Here is a 14,466-nt window from a genome sequence, read left to right as displayed (position 1 = left end):
ATAGAGATTTCATTGAATCTGGAGATCGCTTTGGGTAGTATGGGCCTTTTAACAATATAGTTCTTCCAATCCATGAACATGGAATATCTTTCTATTTATTTGTGTTTTTCAAGTCCTTTCATCAATGTCTTATAATTTTCAGATTTTTCATCTCCTTGGTTAAATTTATTCCTAAGTACTTAATTCCTTTTGACGAAATTGTAAATGGAATCGTTTTCTTAATTTCTCTTTCTGATAATTCATTGGTAGTATATAGAAACGCACTTGTTTTTGTATATCGATTTTCTATCCTGCAACTTTACTGAATTTGTTTATTAGTTCAAAAAGTTTTTTCATGTAGTCTTTTACGTTTCCTATATACAATATCATACCTTTGCAAAAAGAACAGCTTTACTTTTTCTTTTTCAATTTGGATGTCTTTTATTTCTTTTTCTTGCCTGATTCCTCTGGGTAGGGCTTCTAGTACTATGTCGAATAAAAGTGGTGAGATTGGTTCTTTGTATATGGAAAACATTACCTTGCTCCTCATGGCAGCTCACTGAAAAAATACCCAGATAAATAGCTCAAGTAAAGAACAGCCAGGTCCTTGCAAAAAAAAAGAAAAAAAAGGGAAAAAAAAGCAAAGTGGGCATTCTTGTCTTATTCCTGACCTTAGAGGAAAAATTTTCAGTTTTTTTCTACTGAGTATGAGTATGGGCTTGTCATACATGGCCTTTATTATGTTGAGGTATGTTCCCTCTATACTCAGTTTATTGAGAGTTTGTATCATGAGTGGATTTTTGTTTGCCAATAGATGCTTTTTCTTCATCTACTGAAATGATTATATGATTTTATCCTTCATTTTACTAATGTGGTGTTATCACATTCATTGATTTGTGGATGTTGAAATCAACCTTGTATCTGGAATAAATCCCACTTGATCGTGGTGCATGATCCTTTTAACGTAATGGTGAAATCAATGTAATTCAGTTTGCTGAGGATTTTTACATTTGTGTTCGTCAGGAATATTGGCCTATAATTTCCTTTTTTGCACCATGTTTCCCCGAAAATAAGACCTACCCAGACCATTAGCTCTAATGTGTCTTTTGGAGCAAAAACTAATATAAGATCTGGTATTAGATTATATTATACCCGGTCTTATATTATAGTAAAATAAGACAAGGTCTTATATTAATTTTTGCTCCAAAAGACACATTAGTGCTGATAGTCTGGCTAGGTCTTATTTTCGGGGAAACACGGTAGCTTATCTGGTTTTGTTATCTGGGTAACTCTGGCTTTACAAAATGATTCTGGAAGTGTTCCTCCTCTTTTATATTTTGGAAGAGTTTGAGAATAATTGGCATTACTTCTACTTTAAATGTTTGATAGAATTCACCAGTGAAGCCATGTGGTCTTGTGTTCTTCTTGGTTGGGGGACTTTTGACTAATGATTCATTCTCCTTACTAGTAATTAATCTGTTCAGATTCTCTATTTTTTCATGATTCAGTCTGGGTACATTGTGTGTTTCTAGAAGTTAATTCATTTCCCCTAGGTTGTCCAATTTATTGGTATAGAATTGTTCATAGTGGTCTCTTATGATCCATTGTATTTTTGTGGTATCGGTTGTAATTTATCCTTTTTCATTTCTAATTTTATTTGAGTCCTGCCTTTTTTCTGTGTGTCTAGCTAAATATTTGTCCATTTCATCTTTTTAAAATAAACACCTTAGCTTTATTGATATTTTCTCTTGTCGTTTTAGTCTTTATGTCGTTTATTTATGTGCTCTTTATTTCCTGTCTTCTACTAACTTTGTGTTTAGTTTGCTGTTTTTTTTCTAGTTCCTTGAGGTGTAAAGTTAGGTTGTTTATTTGAGCTCTTGTTTTCTTAATGTAGGCATTTATCGCTATGAACTTCGCTCTTAGAACTGCTTTTGCTGCACTGGATTAGGGATAATTTTCATCTTTTTATTTTTCTCTATATACCAAACTTTCTAAGACTACATACTACTTTTATAAACAGAGAAATGCTTGTATTTTATTAAAAAGATAAAAATGTTACATAAAATGGGAATAGCTAATAGAAAGAGACCACTTTGGGGAAGTATCTGGGTTAGTCTAAGCTTACACAAAGGATTTAAAAAGTTAGAAATGTTGTAAACCAAGAATGACTTGAGGTTATCAGCATGCACATACAATTTACACAAAACATATAAAAAAGAATAAAGAAATATACACCTTACTATAAAGGGATAATTTAATAAAAAATTACCCCCTCTCAAATTTTGAGATCTGACTATGTGTATCTGTGTTCTTACTATAGAAGAACGAAGTAAGTATTCTGGTGTTTCCCAGCAGTTACCCAGTTCTTTCACCAAATCATTTGATAACTTGTGAATGGAGAGAGAGAGATGAGAAGAACAGAGGAGACAGGGTAAAAGGCAGCTTGACATAGACAGAAAAATTGCCTGAGTCCAATTACTTTTCCAACAAGGCAGTCATGAAAAACACTATAAATGATCTAAAGAATGTTTTTTTAAATTGCAAAAGCTGTCCATTATTGGATTGGGAAATATATTTAGTTATAAGCACCAGCATATATTAAATAAAATATTAAAAAATATAGTAAAGCATAGCACACTTTCCAAGTAGTTAGGGTAAGAATTGTTTCAACTTTTGTTTCAGTTTCATTTGTACATTTACACCTGTGGGAAATGGCTCATAAATGTAAATTTTATTTCTTACTACTGACTACGGTAAAAAAAAAGATAAAAATGTGAATGCTATCTACCTGAGATACCTTCAACTCTTAAGTTCAATCATTCTAATTTTGCTATTCCTTTAACAAATTTAATGTCTGGAGGAAGGGAAGAAAGGAGGGAGGGAAAGAAGGAGAGAGAGGGAGGGACAAGGGACAGAGATAGGGAAACCAAAGTTTTCCCTGTGAAAAGTGCTCGAAGACTCCTGGTGGAAAAACATTTCTAAGCCCCAGTGAAGTTTCAGATAAAAGAAAAGGAGAACAATGAGGAAAAGACTCGAAGCTGGTGATCAGAAACAGGAGGTGAAAAGAAACCTATCAGGGAACTCTGAGTAACGGTGTTAGACATGCACACACACATACATACACGTTTTTAGTACACAAATCTATGGAACACATTACTATAGTGAGAATATTGTTAAGCAATGAATGTTTATGCTTCCCCAAAACTCATGTTGAAATCTTAATCCCCAGCGTAATGGTATTAAGTGTGATGCCTTAGGGAGGTAACTAGGTTCTGAGGGTGGAACCCTCATGAAGGAGATTAAGTCCTTATAAGAAGAGACCTCAAGGAGCTCTCATTCCTTCCACCATGTAAGGACACAGCGAAGAGATGGCCAGCTGTGAACCATGAAGTAGGTCCTCACCAGGCAAGGAATCTGCTGACACCTTGATCTTGGACTTCCCAGCCTCCAGAACTGTGAGAAATAAACTTCTGTTGTTTACAAGTTACCCAGTCCATACAGCATTTCTGGTGTAGTAGCCTGAACAGACTAAAACTAGTATTAATAGTATTCAACGTTTAAATGTACGTTTTGAACAAATATATGCTTACCTTTCAGGAGAACTTTATTGATCCACAAAGTTAACTGACACTTGAAAATACATGCTCTTGTGATGTGTCCAAGATAACGTCAGGCTCAGTACAACAGAGTTCTCCAAGTACAAGCCTTGGTTGGCAAATAGGAAGTAAAGAAGACTCAAGAAATAAAGATCCGCTGAGTTCTTCAACTGAGCTGCTGGAAAAACAGCAAATATCTAGAAAAATAAATAAATGAAATAGCTTTAAATATTCCTATCCCAGAAGGAATTCTAAACCAAAGCAAACAATGCAAAAGGCAGGCTGAAAAATTTGTCATATTTTAGGCGTGTAGGGGACAAATGTTAGCCTACTCAGTAATCAGTCTTTCATTATCTATTCTAACTCCTGGAAAGAAGGGAGTCATTTTATAATACCCACAATAAAAGGCATTATAATATTTTTTTAAAAAGTCCAAAATACCTCAATATAAAACAAATCATCTGTTACTTCATTTTATTGAAATGATATAAAAGTGTTCAAATAACCAACACACTATTCTAATATGTAGTAAAATGATATCAAGTATTAAAATCAAAAATGGAAATTTGACATTTGAAAACAAATGTGAAAAAAATTTCATTGAAAATGGATTCCAAAGCATTAATAAAACGTAAAATTAGAATACAGATGTATCAGTGTGGTAAGTAAACATTACTTGTGAATTAAAAATTAATTTCCATCGCTTTTTTGCCTACAGAAAAAGAAAAATTTCTTATCACCTTTAATGATATACTTCCACAAATCATATCTGACACAGATATATTTCTACATAAAATCTGCAAGAATGACAACTGAATTTCTTAAATAGCTATCCAACTTAAGTAAAGAACCTCTTAGTAATAAATTACTAAACCATTTTATCACTCTCCTCTAGAATGAATTCTATATTAGTTTACTTTACTCCCAATAATGTGTTAAAACCTATTGGTGGTTCACTGTATGTACAAAAGGACAACAGTAATTAGGTAATATAATGTAAAACATAAATCAATAGCATAAAAGTGAAAAATATTAGAGTAAGAGATGTTAACTGAAACCTATTGAGATTCAAAAGAAATTAATTACTTGCAACACATTTTACCATCAAATGCTACTAAAACCAAGTAACAAAGTATGATTGCTAAAGAATACAAATGAATGTGGCATTGATCTCTAGACAGATTTCCAGAAACTATGTTGTACCCTTGTACTGAATACAATAATTCATGTTTTGTTTGTTTGTTTAAGAGAATGATTTATCACATTCTGATGTAGCAGCATTTCCTTATTTTACCTTTCAACCTTATCTGAAAAAGTTACAAACAACACATTTCTAAATTACATATGCATGGAAAATATCTAAATATTGTCAGCACCTCCTTGGACAACAGTACAATCACATGGTTTTGCTGGATGATTGAACTAAAAATTGCTGAACCACTACAAAGAAACCATGTCTTTATGCCTCATCCTTCTCTTGTAAAAATACAGACCATTTTTTATTCTATAGATGACTCTTTAAGAGTGAAAGACATTCAAATATCTTTCAACTATTCTGGCACACGTGTGTTTGATGAATGTGTGTTTACGTAACACATATTTATTGTCAATACTATTCAGAGAATGATGGTTTTTCCTTTCAAGAAGTGTGACATTAACCAAAAGAAAAAGTGACAGTACAACCAGGGTCCTGAGTGGTTGTAATTTGTTTTGTTTCTAAATACACACTTTACACCCAGGTCAATTTTACATTTCTTACACTGCTAGGATTGTAATTTACTTCCTTTTTCTGGCATCAGGGAAACCAAGAAGGGAGGAAAATGCGACAGGCAGAATTAGGAACACAAGACTATCTGTATAGTGAGACTGTATGAAATAACTATACTTCCACAGCAATCCATATTCAGTCTCACTGAAAGGATATACCAGTTCTTTTTCTAGTTATTCTCTATGGAATTGCATAAATACTGAGAAATCTAGAAATAGACATACACATGCACATATAAAAACTATTGTCAGTGTATAAGTTACTGCTGCCCTGGGACTGCAATAATTTATGTAACATCTGTTTTCATATTTTTCTAATTTTTTTTCCTAATTAACATGCATATTTAATGCATAAATGCTCAGACCACCTCTTTTTTCTGCTGACTGTGCCTCCTTATTTTTGAAGTTGTGCACTCCTAGGGAGAATTCAGGATAGAAGGAAACCAAATTCTTATTGAAAGCATTAATTTTAAAATGTAAACAAAGCACTAAACCAATTTTCAAGAAAATACTAGTCTTAAGAGTTTTCACAAGAACGTTTCAATCTGGCAACAATAGTCACACAGTAAATTAAGGTCCAAATACCAAAAAGCAACATAAGAACACAATTCCAATGTTCTATTAATCTTCTTCATTTCTCTTTAACTTTTTATAAGAGCTGAGAAACCTATCATAGCATCTGATTTCTTGTCTTCGTAAATTTTGGTAATATTTTAAAAACTTTATGCTTCAGGCAACTAACATACACACATTCTATATAGTAAACATCAAGAAGCATGTAACTATATCTTTTTTAAATTGTAAACTTCAAATACTGTGCAGATGAGAGTAGAGGGGAATGCTTTTACTTTAAAGTTCATTCAAGTACAATCAATTTCCGGAAGCTCTAAATCTGAACTGGGAAATTCAAAATACTACTTACATTTATTTTTAACACAAAAAGTGCAATTAGAGGTTGATCAAGCCAATGCTACAATAACTAAAGTATTCCCAAACAATGCTTAAAATGCCAACACTATGACTCTATCTCTATTTACTTCTCTTTAAAAGTAAACATTTTTTCCTTCCATTTTTTTAAATTAGTTTCAGGTGTACAAAGCAACGTAATAGTTAAGACATTTAAACCCTTTTGTAAAGTGATAACCCCCCGCCCCAAGCCACTACCCCTCTGACATCTTATATAGTAGCTATTACAATACCATCGACTGTTTTCCTGTGCCTATACATACCTATATATTTAGTTATAGTTGACATTCAATATTATTCTACTTCAGCTTCAGGTGTACAACCCATTGGTCAGGCATCTACACAGTCCATGACATGATTCCCCTGATAAGTCCAGTGCCCATCTGGCACCTTACATGATCTTTACAACATTGTTGATTATATACCCCATTATAATATTAACTACCAATTTGTATTTTTTAATGCCTTCATGTATTTCACCCTGCCCCGAAACCCATTCCCAACTATCACCCTAATATATCTAGTACCTACCTGGCACCATCCCTAGTTATTACAATATTATTGAGTATATTCCTTATGCTATACCCAACATCCCCATGACTACGGTATAATAACCAACTTGTACTTCTTAATCCCTTTCCCCTTTCACCTTAACCCCCCTCCCAACTGAAAGAAGTCCCTCTAAGATTTCTTGTAACACTGGTTTGGTGGTGATGAACTCCTTCAGCTTTTTCTTGTCTGGGAAGCCCCTTATGTGTCCTTCAATTCTAAATGACAGACTTGCTGGGTAGAGTAATCTTGGTTGTATGTCGTTTTTCATCACTTGGAATATGAAATTAATCACTTTAATTTTAATTGGCTAGTTATGTATTTCAGTCAATCATGTAATATTTTTCATCTGTTATCAGAGCTCTTTCAACCCTCCTAGAACTTACAATTTATTTGAGAAAACAGACAGTACCCAATAACCATGCAAATACTTGCAAACAGAGATAAATGCTATTAAAATGGGAGGTGGGGAGCCATCACATTTTATACAGGAGACTTGATTTAGCCCTGAGATCAGCAAAGAACTAAAGAAAGACTATTTAAGATGAGATCGGAAAGGTATGGGAAGTGTTCCAGTCTGGCCACACCAAGTACAAAGGCCTAAAAGCAGTTATGAGATATGCACATTCAAAATAAAAAAAGAGAAGCAGTGCAGACAGTCTCAGCTACTAGAGAAAAAAACACACACAAAAAAACCATATATTAAACAAAATGGGGCAGAAAAAGTCGACTCAACAAGGCAAAATTACTGAAAGTTTTTATATAAGGTATGGTAATAAATTGTATGTTGAAAAAAATATCAAATTTGGCTGATTTATAGAGAGGGGCAAGAGAAGTGTAGGGGAAGAGTTACGAGTGAGAGGACAATTCCTTAGAATAAGGTGAAAAGAAGGCAGAAAGATTTATGAGAGAACACTCAGCAGAATTAGGTGAAAGATTAGATTCTGTGGAGGACGCAGATCTACAGCAGTTCCAGTCACTAACGTGATCCTGGAAGAAGATCAGTTGTTAGAAGAGCCCAGGTGTGGACTTGGACATGGTAAGGGGTGACTTGCTGAAGATGCCCTGTAGGCATTTCAATGTAAACATCTGGAGCTAGAAGAAGAATCTAGAGCTTTAAGAACGTTCTGGGCTAGAAAAAAATTTAGAATTTACCAGGATATGGGCAATAAAAAAAGTAACAATAACAAAGGCCTACATTCTTTTCCCAAAGGAAAATCCTGTCACACATCCAGTATCTTCCTTGTTGCTAGCTATTATACTGCATCAGAACAGGAAATCATATATTTCATAATTTAACAAACTCATTTAGCCTATAATTGGTTCATTCCATAAGACATATTTGCCTTATCTTAATTTGCTGAATAATAGCCACCATTTATTGGAATGCTCACTCTGGGAAAATAACAAAAAACTATGAAAATATGCTGAAGCACTCTAAAAATGTGTTTCAGGTCATTAATCCTCACAGCAGCGTTAAAAATTTAGTGATTATCGTGCCTAATTTTCAGATGAGAACACTGAGGTTTAGGAAAGTGTAGAGTCATTACTAAAGCCAGTAAGTGATAGAAGCCCATTTCCAACACAAGGCGACCTGAACCCAAGGCCCATGTTCTTTCCACTAAAAAGGAGGGTAGCATACATAGCGTCAAGTCTGGGCTTTAAAATACACCAACCTCGGTTTCAATGCTAGTCCTAGAAGACCACGTAAGCTCTCTGACATTTCCTCACCTGCAATTTCTCCCTCGGTAGGAAGTACTGACGTTTTAGGAAACGTATGAAGTTTCTGTCACAGCCCACTCGGTTGTCCATCACCATTAACGTGACATGTTCCTTCACCAAGAAGTGCCAGCTTGGAGAGGACTTAGAGCAGAAACTAAGACTGACCCTGACTGCTTTGGAAATTTCACAGTATAGGGCTCGGCAGGTCATCAGATAGAGCAACCTCCGCCCACTCCTGTTCTTCCCCAACCTGGGGAAAATGAGCTTCCATCAGAAGATCCACCAGAAGCCAACATCCTAAAAGCTGTCAGTAGAGAATTCAGTAGTGGCTCTAAAACTTTAGTGTGTTTAAAAATCATTTGAGGAGCTTCTTAAAATGGAGATTCCCAAGCAGAACCCCCCCACCCCAGATTCTGATACAGCAGTGAAACCTGTCTTAAAGCTTTCTAAAGCTATGCATCAGCAACAACCATTTTCTATTCTGCAGGTACGTAATTTTTAAATTTTTTGTTGAACATAAATATATAAACTTCATTTAGTCCAATTAAATTGTACCCAACTTAATATTAAAATTTCAGATATTTCTCTGAACAACTACTCTCAAGGTTCCTTTTCAATAGAAAGGGATGATTAAACAAAAGCAGTTTTAACTATACATAAAATGCCTCCATCAACTTTGATTTTCCTTAATACAGATTATAGCTTTATGATTAAAACTAAGTCATTTAGAGATATATATGCCAAGAGACATAGGAGTATTTAAGGAAAATGAATGGTTCAGAAGCAAAATTTTGTTAACAAAAGTTAACCTTTGGTTAAGTAGAATATATTGTGGATTAGTAAAGAATCTTATAAGAGGGTCTAATATGGTAACAGTTATCTCAAAACATGGAATAAGACCTTACTTATAACCCTGCTCAGTGACACCAGTAGATGCTAACATACACTGGTACCAAAGCAGCATTCAGAACGGAAAATGTCCACTATATTCCCAGACACTTCCAATCACTAAAAAATTGAAGTCTGCCCCACTTCCCTTTTACATGAACCTCAACTGTCACTAGGGAAACGTACATTTCATTCACTGTCCCAGTAGCACCAATTAACATGACATATCGGGACAGCGAGTCAGGGCTGCTATAACAACATTCTAGTAGCTTAGAGATTCTAACAAATTCCCCAAACTGAAAACTTTCACCCAAGGTTAACTGAATTTAGTTTTTTTTTAATTGAAATTTGAAGATGGATGTTATTCTTTCAAGGCTTATCAGTGAAACTAAATGTTAAAGTTTAAGGTTTATTACATAGTATCTCCTTGTATTCCTCTGAATCAAAGAAAATACCCATTCAGGTTTGTTTGTTTGTTGATTTTTTTACCCCATGACTCACATCAGAGTTATGCTAGGAAATAGAAAGTTAAAGATAATAAAAGCTGCTTGAAAAAGAACTTTGGCAACAATAACATCAGTACTATCCTACGATATTGATATGTATAGTCAGTATCTCATTTAATGCCTCCTCACCTCCACCCCACCCCAAAACACACACACACAAAAAACACAGCTACAAGGAGTTTAAGGACACAAGGAGTTTAACGTGCCCAAGGTCTCATCGCTACCATGGTGAAGCTGGGCTTTGAACCCAAGCAATCTGAACCCAGAGTCCATACGGTCTTAACCATTACACCATGCTACGTCAGTTTAAAGGCAGCTGTAAGTGTAATTTACCTGACCAATACTCACTCTTTCATGAATCACCGTAACTTTATAAACCTTATTCTGTATAGCCAACGATCCTAAAAGTACTGACACAATATAAATTTATCCCTCTGGCTTTTATGGAATGAAATTCTTCCAGGTTGTCCAAATAATAAAACATATCTTCACTTCCAAAATGACTCATCTCCTAATAGTATATATATAACATTATTGTCTCCCAAATAGTCATGCTCATTTTTCACTAATCATAGTTGGTACCAAGTTGGATTCCACAATACCCAAGCACCAAACAAAACAGAAACCAATGCATGTACAATTAAAAAACAAAGAACTTTTTTGTGATTTGAAGATTATATGTTTTAATATTTCTCTTGATGCCAACAAGATAACTTTTCTTCTCTAGATCCTAGGTGCATTTAGGATCAAGCTCTGGATACCAAGTTCAAATTAGCTTAAGAATATGAAACAAGAAAGTCTCAATAAGATTATTTAAATGAATTAAAAAAAAAAGATGGGTCAATTCTGAAGTTGCTTTGGGCACTTGAGGTTCATTCCAATCTTAAAGGCCAGTATAAACGACCATGAAAAGTTAGAGAATTCCAGGAACAGTGGTCTCCCTAAGCAAGCTGCATATCCTGACTCCAAGAAATAAAAATTCTATTAAGATCATGTTAGTCTTTGTCCATTTATTCTGCAGACATAAGGCGTGGGACTTTTCAAAGTAGACATCCTTCACAGTACAATAAGAACACAAGCATATTTGTAATTAAGGTATTCCTTCTTTTAAGTATGTCCCTGTAACTAGGATAAAAATAAGATTTTTGAAGAAATTATTTTAGATAAAAACAGGCTGAAATTTTAAGCATTGCCCATAATTTTATTTCATGTTCTAAATTCTCAGTTCCAGACTTATTAAATTATTCAACATCTCATTAACTACCCCTCCTTATGTTATTCCATTTGTTTCAGAATTCCTTTTTTTTTTTCAATCTATTGCCTTTTTGTAATATCACCTGCCTGTCACCTTTTATCCAATAAACACTGTAATTTATCTTGCTCAAAATGCAAACAGAAAAACTCAAACCACATCTGACTCCAGTGGACGGAAGTCTATGAAAAGTAGTCACTGTCCCAAGTTATACTAGAATTCTGAGGAAGCTTTAGTTCTCTGAAAACAGAAGTGGACAAAACTAATCAAAACCAGAGAGAGACCAAATATTAAGTTAGCTCTACAAAGGACTCAATTATTTACGATCTATTTTTTTCTGCTTTGTAGCTCATGATTTCCCCATCACTTACTTTACTACCAAACTAGTGTTTATTAATCTCACTGCCTATTCGCTGCTTCTCAAAAAGAAGTAATGGAAATCTAAACTGGATAATGTTGTTAATCACTAGAAGCACAAAAAAATGGTTAAATCAATTACTGGGTACTTAGTATTTTAGGAAAATAATTCCAATGGAGTTGTAGAGTATTAACAACCAAACTAATAGAGTAGCTATGGAAATGGAGAATTGAGAGACAAAAGAACATGAGAAAATGTTGGTACCTAGACATAGAAATGGAAGAAAAATAAATTTAGTAAATTGTCAAAGTTTATAATCTAGGAGTTAAGCAGATTATTTGTATTATGAAAGGAATAACAGAAAGGTAGGGGTAAGAGATAGGAAAAAGGTTAAGAGAAAAACACACACACTATATGACTTCAAACATACAGCTACCTCAGTATCTTGTACCCCTATAAATGGTAGGGTGAGAATGAAAGAAGGAACAAATAAATAATCTCAAATTATAATTTTTCTAACTTTTATAACAATAAAGCCCAAATAAGGCATCTAACTCTTAGGACATTTAAAAAACAAATAGCCCTAAGTCAATGTTTTAAGAAGTTACCCTCAAAGCCTTTTGTGTTTATCTTTACAGTTATTTCTCTCATCCAAGTTAACAGAAGGGAGGGGTGACAGTTAATGCATGGTTAAGGACCATGCTCATACAAGGACAGATTTTAGTAACGTTTGTGGAAGTTTCAAAAAGGCTGGTAACCCTACTTAGGACATCCTGGATCCCTAGTCCTCTGTACTGGACCACTCATTTCATAAGTAAGTGAACACTAGGCCATCTCCCAGAGCAGCATTTGTGGAAGATTAAAAAAAAAAAAAGAAAGAAAGAAAAAGATCTAAAGACTAGGTTACCTAATCTAAAACTGTTGCTTCTTTTAAAACGATGGCCTAAATATTCAGAAAAATGCTATTATCTTTCATTGAAGACATTCAGAAACGTCCTCATCTAAAGACTACCAACATATACAATGTACTTTTATAACTGCCCTTTTGAGCAATGTCTGAAGATATTAACTTCTCAGCCCATGATACTTAGGGTGAAGGTGAGTGTGGTGGGAGAGAGAGGGAGAATGTCCTTAAAGTAAGACTCTTCTTCGTGTTTATTTTAGAAAATGTCATTTTATTTACTTCTCAGAACAGCCCTATGAAAAAGTCTTATTATTACCATTATTCCCACTTACACAAATGAAGAAATGTAAGCATTGTTAATTAAATGCATTCAATATCACACAGTTAATAATTGGTATTTAAATTCAGGTTAGTGACTCTTCACAAGCCTTATCCTTTACACAACATTACAATGCCTTCAAGTATATCTATGAATAATGTAAGTCAAAACCATGTGGTGAATTAAAGTAATTCTTTCATCTCCATCTCACTGGAGTACCTCAAAAACCTACCATCGAGAGAAAAGTTTGTGTCCCCTACAACCATGTACTCATAACATTAAAATCTGAGCTTCAAGGAGCTCAGACATCTATTTCTCTCACTTATTTTCATTCTGAAATACATTGTATCTTGTATTCAGTACTGCGAGAAAGCTCTCTGAAAATATACCTAGCCAAGCTCTGTACTTCAGTCAATGTGATAGACATTAACTTAAGATTAAACTTTCTAAGTGACAAATTCCTTGATAGTTTTCAATATGTTATCTTTGATATATATATACATTTGAGAATCAGACTTTTCAAATGGTATTTCTTTTCAAATATCCTTCTCAAAAAACCAGTGTGCAGGTTGACCAAAGCCAAAATACATCCTGAGCCTCATTCATACAAATGTGCAATGAATATAGACAAATCCTAGAAGACATCTCCAAATACAAAATTACCATACTAAGAATAAATGATAGCAAAACTAGAAAATTCGGATCTGTGGCCTATCTCCACCTCACCTCCAAAGTTGACATAACCAATTGGAAAGAGTTCCAAAGAGCTTATCAGAAAGTACTTCCTGAAGGCAATTCCAGATTTTCCTTATGAAAAACTTGTCACTCTTGTCAGAGGGCTAGACTAGTTTTAACACCTAACAGTTTCTCAGTCAGAACATACTTCAAATGGGGCAGTAAATTTCACATTAAGCCACTTCTCTTACAACATTAAGCTCTTACAATAAAGGAATAATGATGGCCAGAAAACAGAGGTCACATGGTTTTAAGATTCAACCATGTACATATTATGTATCAATTATTTTTACCCAATAGATTGATAAATCATTTTAATTCTCAAGTACGAGAACTAAAAAAAGATAACTAAATTCAAAAAACATTGTGGTGTATTTTCTTTTGATTATGATTACTCTATTTGACCCTCGGTAACTTAGTATATTTTGTGCAATATTTAACCAAGATCTGATGCCTAGAAACCATTTACCATAGCATTATTCTATTAATTTGCTAAGAGCCATGATATTTTAACTTCAGCTTAGTCTCAGGCTTCCATATGCCCAAAACATCCATCCTTAGATTGGTCCAGTTCTCCTCTGGGATAATCTTTATTCTTAAACAAAACCTCTCATTAGAGCAAAAACTCTGCCAAGCAGTGGAGCTCCACTCCCTAATGCACTGGTCTTCCCAGCTTCACACAATTGACAATATTAGTGTGTCTTTGCATGAATGATTCATTAACTTGATTTTTTTAAATTCAACTATAAGTAATGCACTGAATTACATGTACTAAAATTGTGTAGTTTACCTGGCATTTTTAGCAACTAGAATTCTGCTCAACAGCACTTCTGACTTTTAGAACTTAAAGTACCATTTTAATCACTCCACAATGGTTAAATTATTGTCAGAGTTTGTTTGGGCACAGAAAACAGGACCAAATATT

At 34.1% G+C, this 14,466-nt stretch overlaps 1 protein-coding gene across 2 annotated transcripts in view; it reads right to left on the bottom strand.

Moving 5' to 3' along the window:
* Positions 1 to 14,466, bottom strand: part of TBC1D5 (TBC1 domain family member 5) — a 490,620-nt gene that overhangs the window by 368,527 nt on the left and 107,627 nt on the right. For both annotated transcript variants that reach the window (XM_019726007.3, XM_074312797.2), the window contains exon 3: positions 3,570 to 3,772. The gene's annotated coding sequence lies outside the window, so the exon portion shown is untranslated. The remainder of the gene's footprint in view (positions 1 to 3,569; positions 3,773 to 14,466) is intronic.

The sequence above is a fragment of the Rhinolophus sinicus genome, chromosome 5 (genome assembly GCF_057876585.1).
Source record: "Rhinolophus sinicus isolate RSI-liver-muscle chromosome 5, RSI-T2T, whole genome shotgun sequence".
Classification (NCBI taxonomy): domain Eukaryota; kingdom Metazoa; phylum Chordata; class Mammalia; order Chiroptera; family Rhinolophidae; genus Rhinolophus; species Rhinolophus sinicus.
Note: the sequence above shows the minus strand (reverse complement) of the source record. Positions and strands in the feature narration are given on the sequence as shown.